Here is a 17,293-nt window from a genome sequence, read left to right as displayed (position 1 = left end):
ACGAGTGTGTCTGGAGCGGAGGAAGGCTCCAGGCAGCTCCCAATACAGACGCGCTCTTCTTATAGACAAGCGCCAATCACTGGCGGCCAATCGCTGAGACTCCCCTCCCCACTCCCTCCCAAACACCCAGTCTGCCAATCACATAAGCAATCCCCACACAAAGTTCTCAATCAGGGGCTGGGCTGGGGTTAGGAAAAGGGCATCCATTCAAAAAAAAAGACAGAATCCGCCCAGGCTGTGCCTCCAGCCGCTGCGAGCAGGAAACTCCCCTGCTTTACACACCAGAGGAATGGCCTTCATCCAAATAAGGGAAACGTCTGGCGGTCTTTGAACGGATCACCCCTCCCCACACACACACACACACTGGGAGTACATCCTGAAGTGGGCCTACAACTTCCAATGCAGTCATTATCCTTTTTAAAAAATGTATAGAGTTCTCTTCCTGTACCTAAGACAAGAGAATCTGGCAGGATTCACCAACAGTTCTGCAACACCGACATGGCACACTGGGGTTAAAACTCAGGGACAACTATCCCACAATGAGGGCCATTTGTGGCTTCTGACCGATTAATTCATAAATAGAATAACCTGTTTTCCAGTCTTCTCAACTCTACTTTGTTGAGGCCACACACAAAAATGTAAGACATTAAATCCAAGCCAAACCTGAAACTAATAAGTTAGTCTTCAGTCTGTAATATATAGTCACTGACTCATTTGATACATCTGTGATATGTAAGAAAACTGACTCCACAGCTCTATATTAACAACCAGGCCTTGGATTTAAATATAACATAACTTCTATGACTAACTCCTACACATGCTGAAGTTTATTAATCAACAAGTTGAAAGTAGTTGGATCTTAGTGGAACACTACAAACCTGTGCGGGTGTTATGTGGTGGGGATGGGGCGAAGTACAAATGGAGAGGTTGGTTAGGTAGGGAGTGGTTCTGGGTCTAAGTTCCAGAAAACTCACTTGAGATGGAGGGTGTAAGCAAAGGATAACATTTTATTTAAAAAATGAATAAAGTAACAGCAGTCCCAGAGAAAACAGAGGCCATTCTTACACATGTCAAGATCGCAAATATAACAAAACATAATCTTTAAAAATTGTCTTTGTTTATTATTAGTCTGAACAGAAACGAGTAGGCAATTTCTGAAATTATTATTAATACGTACCAACTTCAATTAAATCCAGGTGTCAATACTGTTCAATCTCAACTTCTCAAGTGTTGTTGTTCTCCCTATAATTGGGTACTGGTGTTCTGCTTAGCTTAACACACAAGAGCAACTGCAAGCTTCAAAGATTGTTGAAAGGACTTACTTCTAGTACTAAAGCATAAAAAAGAGGGGGCTGCTTCTGGGGGAGGGAGTGGGCAGTGTCTGAATCATATGTGATGTGTCACTGAGGTTTTGAGGCAGATGGGAGTGCATTTCATATAGTACAGTTTGTTTTGCAGTAGGTCAAATTAAGTTAAGATGTCAGAATAGCATGAATCAGTCCAATTACTCCATATAGAGTTGTGCAGCATTAATATCCAGACAGCCAGTGAAGAACAAATGAGATACATAGTTATAACAAAGGTGCACTGCCTTCATTGAAGATTTGTTAAAACTTTTTACAATTTGATAGGCCATAGTGCCAGAAAACAATGAGTCATTTTAGCCACTGTTGCAACATGTACAAATTACATGGTGTTTAAAATGATTTATCACATCATATGTTTTTTACAAATAAAAAAAAGTCCACTAAATTCTGGCCTTCAAAAATACTGTACCATTATAGCAAAACAAAATAAATGTTAAGTACTTATTTTCATTACATCTCAAAATTTATTAATTGCAAGTGGCTAATTAGGAACAAAATTTTTTACAGATTCTCCCCGTCACTCACATTTCAGGTCGATGCGCAGCATTTGTTGTTCACGAGTAAGATGGCAGATTCTGTCCAAACATTAGTTATAGTTTTATCCAATTCTTGGATGACTACAAACAACTAATACAGTAGCATCTGCCCTCCAACTTTGTCAGTAAGCTCAAGTTTGAGGGCGAGAAACTGGAGTCTCACACTCTCGTCTGGAGGTAAACAAAGGTAATTAAATCTTGGCCCTGGTGGACTGGGCAGGAAGACTAAAATGTAGGACAGTTGAGCAGTGGCAGATGTTTTTTTTAAAATATTTTTATTCTCCTTTTTCACATTTTCTCCCAAATTTACACCCAACAATAAACAATAATCAGTAACTAATGTAATGCGAATCCCCATTTCAATAACAACGATCCCATCCTTCCATCAAACCCCAAACATTAGCCCGCATGTTAACATAAACATATGGGAATCAGGAATCGCCCATAGACCAGTGGCAGATGTTTAAGGAGATATTCAATTCCTCCCAATCCTCCCAACTAAAAGATATTCTAGAGGAAGAAAGATTGTAAGAGGGAGTGGGGGGAAACATCTATGGCTAAGCAAGGAAGTTAAAGATAACAAAGACAACAATGAAGGCATACCATAGTGCAAAAGCCAGTGGCTGGCTGAAAGAATGGAAAATGTTTAGATCAACAAAGGGTTACTAAAAAGGTAATAAAAAGAGCAAAGATAAATTCTAAAAGAAAACTAGTGCAAAATATAAGAAAAGGACAGCAAAATCTTCTAGAAGTATATAAAAGGGAAGAGAATAGATAAAGTGAATGTTGGTCCCTTGGTTGATGAGACCGGGGAATTAATAATGGGGAACACACATGGTGGAGACGCCAAATCAATATTTTGTCTGTTTTCACGGTGGTTTCACTAGTACCATGACAATAGTAACAGGTAATGCAGAGGTATTAAAACGGGAGCAACTTAGAACAATCAGCATCAATAGGGAAACGGTACTGAACAAACTATTGGGATTGAAAGCAGATACGCCCCCAGGGCCTGAAGGCCTATATCAGAGAGTCTTTAAGGAAGTGGTAACAGAGATATTGGTCCATTGGTTATAATATTCCAAAATTCCATGGATGGGGAAAGGTACCAGTCGATCGAAAAAATGCTAATGAAAGCAGGAAACTAACCTAGTTAGTTTAACATCTGTCATTAGGACATTGTTAGAATCCATTATTAAGGAAGTAATAACAGGACATTTAGAAAGTCAAAACACAATCCATCAGAGTCAGAATGGTTTTATAAAGGGCAAGTCATGTTGGACTCATTTTCTAAGGTGCAACAAGCCAAGAGGAGAATGGACATCCTGTATATGTAGTATATCTGGACATCAGAAGGCATTTGATAAGGTGCCGCACAAAAGATTAATGCACAAAAGGTAAGATCACATGGGATTAGGGGCAATTTATTAGCTTGGATAGAAGGGCAGCTTGGTGGTACTGTGGTTAGCACTGATGCCTCAACGCCAATGACCCAGGTTCAATTTTTTTAAAAATTCATTTACGAGATGTGGACGTCGCTGGTTAGGCCAGCACTTATTACCCATCCCTAGTTGCCCTTCAGAAGGTGGCGGTGAGTTGCCGTCTTGAACCATCGCAGTTCTGGAGATGTAGGTACACTCACTATGCTGTTAGAGAGGGAGTTCCAGGATGTTGCAGCAGCGAGAGTGAAGGAGCGGCGATATATATTTCCAATCAGGATGGTGAGTGACTTGGAGGGGAAGCTCCAGGTGGTGGGGTTCCCAGGTATCTACTGTTCTTGTCCTTCTAGATGGTAGTGGTCGTGGGTTTGGAAGGTGTTGTATAAGGAACATTGGTGAGTTACTGCATCCTGTAGATGGCCACACAGCTGCCTCCATTCGTCGGTGGTGGAGGGTTTGAATGTTTGTGGAAGGGGGAGCAATCAAGCGGGCTACTTTGTCCTGGATAGTGTCGAGCTTCTTGAGTGTTGTTGGAGTGGCACTCTTCCAGGCAAGTGGAGAGTATTCCATTACACTCCTGACTTGTGCCATGTAGATGGTGGACAGGCTTTGGGGGAGGGTGGGGGTGTCAGGTGAGATACTCGCTGTAGGATTCCTAGTCTTTGACCTGCTCTGGTAGCCACAGTATTGATGTGGCTAATCCAGTTCAGTTTCTGATCAATGGTAACCCCCAAAATGTTGATTGTGGGGGATTCAGCGATGGCAATGCCATTGAATGTCAAGGGGCAATGGTTAGATCCTCTCTTCTAGGAGATGGTCATTGCCTGGCACTTGTGTGGCACGAATGTAACTTGCCACTTGTCAGCCCAAGCCTGGATATTGTCCAGGTCTTGCTGCATTTGGACATGGACTGCTTCATTATCTGAGGAGTCATAGACGTTACAGTGCAGAAGGAGGCCATTAGGCCCATCGAGTCTACACCAGCCCCTGAAAGAGCACCCTACCCAAGTCCATACCTCCACTCACTGTGTGGAGTTTGTATGTTCTCCCAGTGTTTGCATGGGTTTCCTCTGGGTGCCTTGGTTTCCTCAGTCCAAAAATGTGTGCGTTAGGTCGATTGGTTATGCTAAATTTCCCCTTAGGTGTCCAGGGACGTTCGGGTTAGGTTATGGAGATTTGGGGGGGGGGGGGGGGGGGGGGGCTGGTCAGGGGAGTGAACATGGGTAGAGTTCTCTTTCGAAGGGTCAGTGCAGACTTGATGGGATGAATGACCTCCTTCTGCACTGCAAGGATTCTAAGACTGGCTAACCGACAGAAGGCAAAGTGTTGGGATAAATGGGTCTTTTACAGGTTGGCAAGATGTAACTAGTGGGGTGCCACAGGGTTTGGTCCTCGGGCCCCAACTATTCACAATACACATTGACTTGGATGTAGGGATTAAAAGTAATTTGCAGTGACACTAAAAGGTAGGTGGGATGGTAAGTTGCAATGAAGAAATAAGAAATTTACAAATGGATGTAGATTGTGTTGGCAGTAGGAGTTCAATGTGGCTAAGTGTGAGGTTATCCATTTTGGTCAGAAAAATGGAAAGGCAACTTATTATTTAAATGGAGAGAAACCTTAGTGCTTTGGTGCAGAGGGATCTAGGTGCAGCACGGTAGCACAGTGGATAGCATTGTGGCTTCACAGCGCCAAGGTTCGATTCCCCGCTGGGTCATTGTCTGTGCGGAGTCTGCAGGTTCTCCCAGTGTCTGCGTGGGTTTCCTCCGGGTGCTCTGGTTTCCTCCCACAAGTCCAAAGACGTGCAGGTTAGGTGGATCGGCCATGATCAATTGCCCTTAGTGACCAAACAAAAGTTAGGAGGGGTTATTGGGTTACGGGTATAGGGTGGAAGTGAGGGCTTAAGTGGGTCGGTGCAGACTCGATGGGCCGAATGGCCTCCTGCACTGTATTTTCTACATTCTCCTTCTGCACTGTATTTTCTATGTCCTTGCATATGGATTGCAGAAAACTAGCATGCAGGTACAGCAGGTAATGGGGAAGGCAAATGGAATTTTGGCCGTCACAGTTAAAAGGAATAGAGTAGAAAAGTAGAGAAGTGTTGCTGCAACTGGTGAGACTGCACATGGAGTACGGTGTACAGTTTTGGTCTGTTTATTTGAGGAGGGATGCAGTAAGCATTAGAAGCTGTCAGAGGAGGTTCACTAGATTGATTCCAGAAATGAGGTGTGTCTTATGAAGATTATGAAGAGAGATTGAGCAGGTTAGGCCTATACTCAAGTTTAGAAGAATGAGAGGAGATCAAGTATATAAGATGATAAAAAGGTATTGACAAAGTAGATGTAGAGCGGATGCTTCCTCTTGTGGGGCAATCTAGAATGAGAGATTATAGTTTTAAGATAAAGGGGTAGCAGATTTAAAACAGAGATGAGAAGAAATTGCTTCTGGCAAACAGTTGTGAATCAGTGGGATTTACTACCTCAGGAGTGTGGTGAATGTCAGGACATTGAGTAAATTTGAGGAGATAGACAGATTTTAAATTAGTAATGGGTTGAAAGGTTATGGAGAATGGCTAGGAAAGTGGGTTTGAGGCCGAGCTATCAGCCAAGATGGTATTGAATGGCAGAGCGGGCACGAGAGGCTGAATTACCCACTCCTGCTCCTAGTTCATATGTTCTTAAGTAAGCTAATTTTAGCCAGATAATCTGGTAAATATACAACCCAACATGATACTGAGCCATGTACAGCAGGAAAGTCAGTTTTATCTCCTATAGCTGCCGAGTTATTTAATTTGAGAAAATGTTATTCCATACTTTAGCATCTAGGCTGATGCTTGCCTCTGCCTCACTCAAAGTTCATATGTGCAGATTTTCAAAGAAGGCTAGTGAACAGTGCAATGATTTTGGGAAGTTTTCACTTCCGGAATTAAGTAGTCAACTGTAATCACTACTCTGCCTAAAATCAGTTGACTCATTGCAGGTTGTGGATTGAACTTTGGACTTTCTTGATCCAGATAACTTAGAACAACAATTTATTCACTGAGTCATCAATAGGAGTCCCTATTAAACATCTTCAGTGGCACATGACTCAAGAGTTCCAGTGGGGAGATAAATTCTTCACAAACTTTGAGCGGGATTCTCTAAAAATGGGGCTATTTTATCCTTTAAGAGAATCAGTGTGTGTGTGTTTTTTTTTTGCTATCCATAATGCCACTGTGGGTGTCCATCCACCTGCATATTTTTTATAATTTTAATCTCTTAAATACTCCTCCTTTGAACAATGAATGCATGTGGCCACCATTCACCACAGCTGTCTGCAGGAAATCAAATGGAGTTGTTTTAATAAGGTGCAGCACCAAATGTTTGCCACACATCATGTGTTATTTGCATTTGGGTAACATCGTTAGTGACTAGAACAATCTCACTTTTTGTTCTCTTCTAGCCCCTGCAAAGTCCAGAAGCACTTCGGTTTTCATCTTATTTGTCGATAGACTTATGTTAGCATTAATCAGTGGTCACGATGGGACATAGAAGGGCCCCACTTCCCATAATCCTAAATTTGATGACATGCCTGGATTGTCTGCTTGCCATTTGGCCATTTTTCACATGTGATCTTGAACATTATTGGGTGGGAAGGAACAATCATCAGACCTGAAGCCAATTTTGCCCAGCAGAGGTGGCTCAAGCAATCAGAAGGGGGTTGGATGGCCATTCCCAATTAGCTCAAGAGACATCAAAACCACTTGTGTCAATTCCACTGCCACCTTAATAGTAAACTAAGCTCAAACCATTTGAGCAAACCCACAATCGTCCTGGCCTGTAGGGCTCAATACACCAGGCAGGATGCACCACATCACAGTCAGTGGCACTATCTTAAAATTGCTTTATGCCAATTCTCTTGACTCCTACAGCAACTCAATATGAAATGCTTGGAATGGATCAGGACTGGCATTCATTTTGCCCTGATTTTTAAAAAAAAAAGAGCTTTTGGTGAACTTTGACTGGATTGCCAGATATACATGTATACATGACAAGAAGGGAAAATGTGGAGCCAAAAATGCACTTGCTCAAACCGCTCCGTTTAACTTGCCCTATAGACTGGCTGGTCATGGTGGCATTGTAGAGAAGTCTGGGACACAGATAGATCTGCCTAACATTTTGGGATTAAACAAGTTGTCTTAACCACTACAAAATCACGTCTCAAAAGTTTTAGCGAATGCAGAGCAGAAAGCTTCCAATGAGTAGCAATTACAGAAAGGCAGATAAATAGGTACATTAGACCAAAACTGTAGCACAGTGGTTAGCACTGTTGCTTCACAGCACCAGGGTCCCAGGTTCGAATCCTGCTTGGGTCACTGTCTGTGCGGCGTCTGCACGTTCTCCCCGTGTTTGTGTGGATTTCCTCCAGGTTTCTCCCACAAATCCCAAAAGATGTGCTGTTAGGTAATTAGACATTCTGAATTCTACCTGTGTACCCGAACAGGTGCCAGAATGTGGCGACTAGGGCTTTTCACAGTAACCTCATTGCAGTGTTAACGTAAGCCTACGTGTGACAATATTGAAGATTATTATAAAAACCAAGATTGACATTGCGCTAGCTCATTTCTATCATCTCCAGGGCTTTGTTGTTGAACATTGCTTTTTACATTTGGGAAGATTTACAAATAAACAAAAGACACAATAGAAAATGACATGAAATAGAGCAAAATAAAAAAAATATTCCTGTGTTCAGGAAATGTAGCGAAAAACATGCATAGAAACAACAAACTTAGAACGTTGCTACACCTGAAACACAGGAAATCAGTTTGGAAATATTATACCAGACCAAGGCTCCCAATACCTCACTGGAACATTTTCTAAAATGTCAAACGCCCAGGTGTCATCAGTATTGAAAAATACACCATGTATTGTGTTCAGGAAGGTTCATATGGCAGAATATACATCTATTAATACAAGTTAGATTTTATAGTTTTATTTAAAAAAGTTAACACAATCATTTTTGCATCCAATTGTGTAATTTGATGCCAGTTGTATCAATCACTATTTCATGCCTTTTGTTTCTAAACATAGAGAGAGCATTGCAATTTCAACACCTGGGGTGCAATTCTCCGGCCTTTTTACGCTCCACTTGAGCAAAACGAGGCCAGTGAACATCGGGAGAGGCCAAAAACGAGAACCGTGCCAGGCTCCACAGTTTGCAACTGGCCGGCTCCCATCGGCAAAATCAGGATCCCACCATATAGTGTGTCAAGGAACCAATTGTCACCACTTTAAGCCCCATTTCCATACAATTAACGGGACCCATTCTCCTGTACATCTGGCAATCCAATCAAAGTTCACCAAAAGCTCTTTTTTTTTTAAAATAAGGGCAAAATGAATACCGGTCCTGATCCGTTCCAAGCAGATCTGATCACTGCTTTGCTTTGTAACACACCATCTCCCAGCATTTCCTTCAATTCTGAACCATGCTGATAAAAACATCCTTGGTCAATTACACAAAAATGTGGGTGTAGGTTTTCAAATACCAAGTACTCCTTTTGAAAAACGTGAACCTGACGGAACTGCGGGGAGCCAAGGAGGTGAGTAGCAATCTTTGCTCGCAAGCAAAGAGCCTGAGGGTGCTGGGCTTGCCACCCCAGTGCTCGGCTGGGGGGGGGGGGGGGGGGGGGGGGGGGCTATTGGCGAATGGGAATTGGCAATCGTGGTTTAGTGAGCACTTCACACATCACAAGGTGATTTGCGTGGGTGGGGTGGAAACCATGTGGCAAGATGGCCAAAGGGTTCAGAGGTCGGCCCACATTGTGGAAGGAAGTGACAGCGTCATCATACTGGGTGTGCTCAAGGGTGTTTAATATGTTATACAATTCCTCACTCTCCCGATGGTACACTCCCCCCCCCCCCCCCCCTCCCCTCCTACCTGGCCCCACCCTGCCCTGGTGCCCTCAGTGATCCTCAATATGCTTTGCCCTTCTAGCTCTACTGCTACATCTAGGTGTCTCCCCCAAGATGCACATCACAGGTGGAGATGGAGGCAGCCAGATGTTTCCCTCGTCCAGTAGCCTTCGATGCTCCTGGTCGGCGACCGCTGGGGGCTCTGGGGCTGGAAGGCTCCGGAGCACTTGTCGGCAGCATATGGACAGCCGTGCCGTGTTGTCCTGTGTGCTGGCTGTGAGACACAGCCTCGGGTGGAACTCTGGGAGGGTGGTGGCCACCGTTGCCACTCCATGTGATGGGTTCAGATTGGCACCCAGCACCCCCACCTCCCGCCCACTGCCTATAGGGCTCTGGAGTTCAGAGGGGCAGCTGGTTTGAGCCCCAGCATCATCATCTGGCTCTGCCAGCCCTAGTGGCATCCCGATGCCTGCATCATCGTGTTAGCGCCCTCTGCGATGCTCCTCAGTGATTGGGCCATGGTCTGCAGTGCCTTGGCAATTCCCACCTGTGACTAGGACAAGTTCCGTAGCGCCTGGCCCATTCCCATCTAAGAGTGGGACATGTCCCAGAGAACCCCATCAAGGTTGGCCTGGTACTGGGTGACATCCCCCAAGGAGGTGAACATTCTGTTGAGACCCTCTGCGCAACACCTTGGACACCTCCCTAATGGTGCTGACATTGTGCACCAGGCTCTCCACTGCGTTCACCACCCTAGCAGTGTTGGCCTCGGTGCCACTCATTGCCAATGACATCTCCAGTGTCTGTAGCTTTTGGGACTCCTCCAATCGGCTATAGACCTGCTGGAGTGTCGCTGATATCTCCCTCTGAATTGACCTGACGGCACCCAAACATTTCCATCAGCTCCGGGCTAGCCTGTTCCACAGGCTCAGTATCAGGCTGAGACCCAGCTGGATCCTGGGATGGCAGACCTCTGGCTGCAGCCTTGTCTGGGGGTTCCTGCTTCCATTTGATGTACATCAGCAACTGTGTGGTGCTCACCAGATTGTGCCCCAGAAACCTGACCACTAATGTTTCCCACCGAGGGTGTGTATCTGCACTGGTGGAGGGTGGGGGTGACAGCTGTGATGCCTCAATCGTGTCTTCCTCTAAGCTCTCCTCAGAGAGGGTCTCCTGGGAGGCTGGAGGGGGGGCCACCTGGGATAGGCCGGCGACGACACCTGGAGGACCTGCGGGAGAATGGGCATGTGGTCAGTGGGAGGGATGGATCAAGTCAGTCAGGCAATAACAACGTTGACAGGCCCTCTGGATGGGGCCAGATGGTTCCTCACCTCTGCAGTTTCCACCAACCTCTGCATGGGAGACCGCCCGGTCCTCATCCACCCAGTCACCTCCAGGGCCCGCTAGTCGGAGGTGAGGATTCTCATGTCCTGTATACCTCCACCAGTCTGGGCCCTCTCCCAACACTTGTGGGACAGCTTTTCCTGAGGAGACGTAGAGGGCATCTTTAGCCGCACGCATGGTTCACAGTGGTGGGAGAGGGGTGTGAAGGAAGGGTTGGGGGCCGCATGGGGGCAAAAAGGTTGCGGGGAGGTGATAGCCTTGGTGTCTACTCACTTGTGTTGCCCGGTGTATGTCGATGAACTTTTTTGCTCGGTGTATGTAGTTGAGGGTAAGCCACAGGGCAGCCAGTACTGTCTGGGAGGAGTTGGTGACTGTAAACTTTGGGAGTGTGACCAGGAAGACCGGCCTCCATTGCTGAAAAAAGGAGAGGGGTCCACCTGGGATAGGCCGGCGAGTAGCAGGCCCTGGAGGTGACTGGGTGGATGAGGACCGGGCGGTCACCCATGCAGAGGTTGGTGGAAACTGCAGAGGTGAGGAACCATCTGGCCCCATCCAGAGGGCCTGTCAACGTTGTTATTGCCTGACTGACTTGATCTATCCCTCCCACTGACCGCATGCCCATTCTCCCGCAGGTCCTCCAGGTGTCGTCGCCGGCCTATCCCAGGTGGCCCCCTCCTTTTTTCGGCAATGGAGGCCGGTCTTCCTGGTCACACTCCCAGAGCTTACAGTCACCAACTCATCCCAGGCAGTACTGGCTGCCCTGTGGCTTGCTGCTCGGCCTCGTGGGGGGGGGGGGGCAGGAAAGCACAGTGCTGGTGGGCCTTCATTTGTGGCGAGAAGCTTGTGGGGCTCGTTAAGTGGACCAATTAACGTGGAATAGCTTTGCCAGCTGAGCACCAGGCAGCTGCAGCAGTTCCTGCTCATTAACACACTTCGAAATCTTTCTGGAGATTCGTGCTTCTGATTTCTTCACTCAACTGATCTGCCTGGAAGACCTCACCATTTGTTGTACATTTCACACCACATGACCTCATTCTGTTGCCACACAGGATTTCTTTTTTGGTTTAATTTGGCCCATCCCATGATCAACAAGTAATTTGAATTGATTTGAAAGTTTTAGTAAAATTGACACTTGAAACGAAACTGAATCTTTGACCAAGTCTCTCTGAATTACTGTTGAACTCCTGACAACTTATCACATGTCTTTTTTTAAAAAAGCCAATTTATCAAAAGGCTAAAATAGGGTCCTTATGACCACATTTTTTCCTTGCTTCAATTTACTTAATTTCATCAGCTCAGTTGAATTCTTACTTGCAGACCATCGATCACTTGGCTGCATAGCTCAACGGATACTCTCTCATCTAGGTCATGGCCAATTCTTTTGGTAAGAAGGCTATAATTGTAAAGAAACTGCATAAAGTTAGAAATACTTCTAGTTTTTCCAGCTAATCTTCCAAACGAGCAACTGCAGGGTTACAGCCCAGGGTCCCAGGCTATGTGGGTCCTTGTAGACTAAATTAGGGGAGCGGAAAAGATGAAAGAGGGGCATGGTTTACACCTTAATCTTTGCCCAGGACCCTGATAAGTCTAAAGTCTGAAGACCAATAAGCTTTAGGCAATGCTGGTGTTAGACCAAAGTTTAACAGAGAAATTAAACATTTTTCTGTTGTTTACAGAAGGCCCATCATCAACAAAAACAATGTTGCCACTTAAACGTCTTTTAATAAATGATCACTTTCTGGAAGAATAGCTATTTTTATAAAGATGCTGAAAAGAGCAAAAACAGTCACAACACACTTTCAATGTGAAAATACAAGTTTTAACAGATGGTAGCTTAATGGAAACGGGGCTTATATTTAAAACAAAAAGTCCCTACTTAATGCAAGTTGGTCTATTACACAAGGGATCTTGCCTCCAGGAATCCAGGCAGGCAGCATCTCCAGCCCACGTTAATGGACAGGCAGTCATGGAAAACCTGACTGACAACATATTCAGACATTACTCAAGACCTTTCGATGTTTTAAGATTCTGCGTTTTATACATTACTAACATTGTCTTTCCATTTTAGATAGCAGAATACGATATTGCTTGTTTTTGGTATGGGGGAAGACTTCATAAAAAATTCCCTTGAGGTCAGGTTACCAATTTACTCAAACCCATTTCAATTTTGATCAAAAATGAATTATATTTTGCAACATTGCATTTTGCTGGAAGAAAGCAATAACTATGTCCCAGAACTGTGTGATATGATGGGCGGAATGTATTGCCCTGCTTCCTGGGGATGGGGGCATTTAATCAAACAGGAGGATGGCAGGTGGAAACCGAACCATTGCTCTGATCAAGTCTGTGGTGGTAAGCCCCATGGATAGTGATCCCGCTCCACACCCTCCATGTGGGCTTCGCTGGCTAGGCCAACATTTATTGTTCATTCCAAATTGCCCTTTAGAAGGTGGTGGATAGTTTCCTTCTTGAGCCATTGCAGTCCATGTTGTGTCGATACACCCACAGGGCTCTTAGGGATGGAGTTCCAGGATTTTGAACCAGCGACAGTGAAGGAATGACAGGATGGTGAGTGACTTGGTGGGGATTTTTCAGGTGGTGATGCTCCCAGGTATATGTTGCCATTATCCTTCTACATGGTAGCGATCATAGATTTGGAAGGTGCTGCCCAAGGAGCCTTGGTGAGTTCCTGCATTGTATCTTGTAGATGGTACACATTGCTGCTACTGTGCGTAAGTGGAGGGTTTGAATTTTTATGGAAGGGGGCACAATCAAACAGACTGCTTTGTCCTGGATGGTGTCAACCTATGAGTGTTGTTGGAGCTGCAACTCATCCTGTCAAGTGGAGACTATTTCATTACACTCCTAACTTGTACCTTGTAGTTGGTGGATTGGCTTTGGGGGAGCCAGAAGGAGAGTTATTTGCTGCAGGATTTCTAGCCGCTGACCTGCTCTTGAAGCTAGTTCAGCTGGGTTTCTGGTGGGCAATTAATACTCACTAAGGGTTTCACCCAGCAGCAAGTTGGGGACTTGCCATGCAAGAAGCCCAAAAAGCAAATATGCCAGGCTTCCAGAGGTTGCTCATTCGTCGATCGAGGAATCTGGCACATGGCTGAGGCCGCCGAGAGCCATCGCTCGGCCCTTGCTGCCAATCCCCTCCCCCCCTCCACCTGTGTTTGTCTCCATGATGACTGAGGCCTCATGGGAGTGTAGTAACAGCAGCAGCCACTGCCTCCCAGTGGTGGGTCTGCTGAGCAATGAAGGTCTGCTGGCCATGGACTGGCCAGCAGCTATTGGTGGGCAAGATCATCACCACCGAGATCCTTGATACTGGGAAAGGTCCACCACTGCCTTTCTAGAAGAGAGGTGACATGGGTCTCTTGCTGGCTCTTCAGCCAGTGTGAGAAATCCCTGTTGCCTCCATTATATACCATCTGATACCTACAATAATCTTTTGTTAATTGAATTAATTACAATTCAGTTTATCGTTTTCAAATATTTTGCTAAATAATACACTTTATTTCTGTCCGTTAATGTCCAAAAGTGGGATATATCCATGAGATAAAGAGCAAAGCTGAACACTGGCAATCCGAGAAAGACATGTTTAGGTGCAGTCCTTTGTCAAAAATGGGAGAAAGTCCTCCGAGCAAGGCCACACACAAAATAAAATACTGAATTGTCATTCCCTTCTAGACATGCTGGGGTAATTTTAAACTTAACTCGCCTGCTGGGTTTGGGTTAGCTGCCCATTTTACATCCCCCTGCATAATTTTAATCAAGTGCAAATGAGTGCCACCTGAACTCTCCCTGTGAAAAAAAAGCCCTGTGTATTTTGTGTTTTCATTGCACAAACATTTGAGATTGCCTCAACTTGGAATGATCGGTCTCTGGTCCTGGTGATTCCATTTTATGGAGTGTTTGATTTTCCACTTTCTTAAAAAAAATAATGCTTCACTCTCTATACTCCTTTGTGCAGCCTCTCCATTGTTTGGCCAAAGCAGGTAATCCCTGACCATATAGTCTGTGCCAGAGGGGAGATCAGAGCAGCCTGGAATAGAATCATAAGAATCCTAGAACACAGGAGGAGGATGAAGCCATTTAGGCTCATGCTGGCTTTTTAAAGAATTTAGTCCTCCAAAGTCCAGGAACAGATAATTCCAAATCGAGGTAATGTCAAATGTTTGTTGAATGAAAACAGAAAAAATAGAAAATGCACAAGGTCTTTTTAAAAAAAAACCAGGGAGGGTTCAGGTAGAACTGTCATTTGCAGTCTCCTCTGCTCCAAGGAAAATAACCCCAGTCTATCCAATCTCTCTGGTGCATGTAACCAAGTGGTTAGCACTGTTGCTTCACAGCACCAGGGTCCCAGGTTCGATTCCCGGATTGGGTCACTGTCTGAGCGGAGTCTGCATGTTATCCCTGTGTCTGCGTGAGTTTCCTCCGGGTGCTCCAGTTTTCTCCCACAAGGTGCGAAAGACGTGTTGTTAGGTGAATTGGACATTCTGAATTCTCCCTCTGTATACCCGAACAGGCGCCGGAATGTGGTGACTAGGGACTTTTCACAGTAACTTCATTGCAGTGTTAATATAAGCCTACTTGTGACAATAAAGATTATTATTGATCGAGATTAAAATTATGTCCAATTGCCTTTTAAAAGTTGCTGTCAAACTGATGCCATCACTCTTGGCTGTTCCATTTAATCGCCAGCACTTCCAAAGGCATCACATGGAAAATAAGGTTCAACCAATTATTTCTATCCCCAGGCACAGAATGCCTCGACATCAGCTTGTATCAAGGCAGAGAAACTGAAAATGTATTAACAAATAAAGCAGGTGGGAGGTGAATTTAAAAAGCAAGCAATCTTGAGTGTTGAACAGCTGCTGGTAGGAGGCAAGACACCAGCTTTTGAAATGCATGGTTGTGTAATTTCTAAGCAAGTGCTTTTAATCGAGATTTGATGGGCCATTCAGGGACCTTGCACCCTTAACACATCCAAGACAATTTTCTGTGGCCCTTCCTGAACTCGTTAGAGAAACTAAGACCGCTGAAAAGGTAATAGCCTAAGTTACAGTCAAATTAGGTAATCTTACAGTTTTAGAATTTAAACAACGGAGTTTAGAAAGCAAGTGGTGGGCTGTGCCTTTAAAAGGTGTCAGAGGAAAAGCAGCTGAATACTATAATCTCCACCCACTGTCGCACCACACCAGCTAACGCAATGCAGCACACCCAGCATCCTGCAGGACACAGCCCCTGTATTCAGCTGTGGAAACTCAGGATATATGACCACAGCAGTCCCTGAGAAGCCCCTGGCTAGCTTTCCACCCAACTATTCTCTGACCCCTGCCCATTTGGTCATACTTCCCCTTTATATCCTGTGAGTGGGCAGGCTGTGCTTCTCAATGCTTCCCACATCACCACCAGAATGCAGCAACCACCCTTATCCTGGAAATTACATGTCTGATCTTTCAAACATTCCATTCTACTTCAACACCGACAAGAGCTTCCTGCTAATACACTCCCTTTTATGACAGGCCTTTCACTCCCAGCCTCCAATTTTGGCTGCTAAATAAGAATAAGCCAATGTGATCAGAACTTTAACCCTCGAGATTCCAAACACACATGGAAGGCCTGAAAATTTTAACATTATGAAACATAACAGTTTAATTTATTTAGAATAATATGAGTACTTTGACGCAGAAGGATTTAAGAAAAAAAAAAGCATTAATACAGTTCCGCTCTGCCTTTCCAGATAGGGAGGGCAATATTTAGTCTAGATGTCTCACCCTAAACATAATCTTGCAATTCCTGCTGAAAAACGTATGCATGTGTTTGCACATGCTAGCGTGTCAGTGTGTGCACATGAGTGAGTGTTTGCAAGACTCAGAGGCAATTGCTCAGCTTTCTAATGTGTCACCATCAAATAAGCTTCAGAAAGACTGGCCCTTTGGGTAATTTCTTGGTACTGGTATATTTCTTGCTTTTGAATAGTTAGTTTGGAGCCTTTGCTTACCAATGTTTCTTTTTATTTATTTATGGAAATCAGGAGTCATTGGAATGGTGATATGCCTGTAAGGTGGTGCGACCTCCAACCAGCAGGTGGTGGTGCAACATGCCATGCGGTCTCAAGACAGTGGTCATGTGACTAGGCACTCCAATATAAGTGGGGGCACATCCAGCCATCAGAGGATGGTTGTAAGATGTACAAGTGAACAGTCGTACTAGGTGTAGTTCCAGAGGAGTACAAAGAAACTCAATGGTGACTTGCTCTGTAACAGATTGTTATCTTACCATGCGTGATTCAATAAGGATCCTGGTTTGGACAAGTCAAGTTGTTTGGGAGATTCTGCCATAATATACATCCATGTATATAATGGAGTGCAGAGAGGCAGTGATTGACACACAGGATGACCAGTAAGCACACAGAACACAGCAGCCAATCACCAGACAGGACACGACCACTATAAAGCCAGAGGGCACCAGTTTTCCCACTCTCTCGGGATCCAGCTTCTGAGACAGTCAGAGCTCGTGAGCAGTAGCCAGTGCAAACACCATGCGGTAGTCAGCGAGTCTGGTCAGGCTAGCCTCAGGTCTCCAGTCAAGTCAGCATAGTGTCAACCCACAGTTGAACATGTAAAATAGTTAGATGTTAAATAAAATTGTGTTGCATCTCATCAAGTGTTGGAAGTCTGTCTCTCGCTACACTGCATCAAACACAG

At 44.9% G+C, this 17,293-nt stretch overlaps 1 long non-coding RNA gene across 1 annotated transcript in view; it reads right to left on the bottom strand.

The window, feature by feature from the left end:
• The window catches only part of LOC119968992, a 44,178-nt gene that overhangs the window by 14,093 nt on the left and 12,792 nt on the right, over positions 1–17,293 (bottom strand). The gene's annotated exons all lie outside the window — the stretch shown is intronic.

The sequence above is a fragment of the Scyliorhinus canicula genome, chromosome 7, assembly GCF_902713615.1.
Source record: "Scyliorhinus canicula chromosome 7, sScyCan1.1, whole genome shotgun sequence".
In the NCBI taxonomy this organism is placed as follows: domain Eukaryota; kingdom Metazoa; phylum Chordata; class Chondrichthyes; order Carcharhiniformes; family Scyliorhinidae; genus Scyliorhinus; species Scyliorhinus canicula.
Note: the sequence above shows the minus strand (reverse complement) of the source record. Positions and strands in the feature narration are given on the sequence as shown.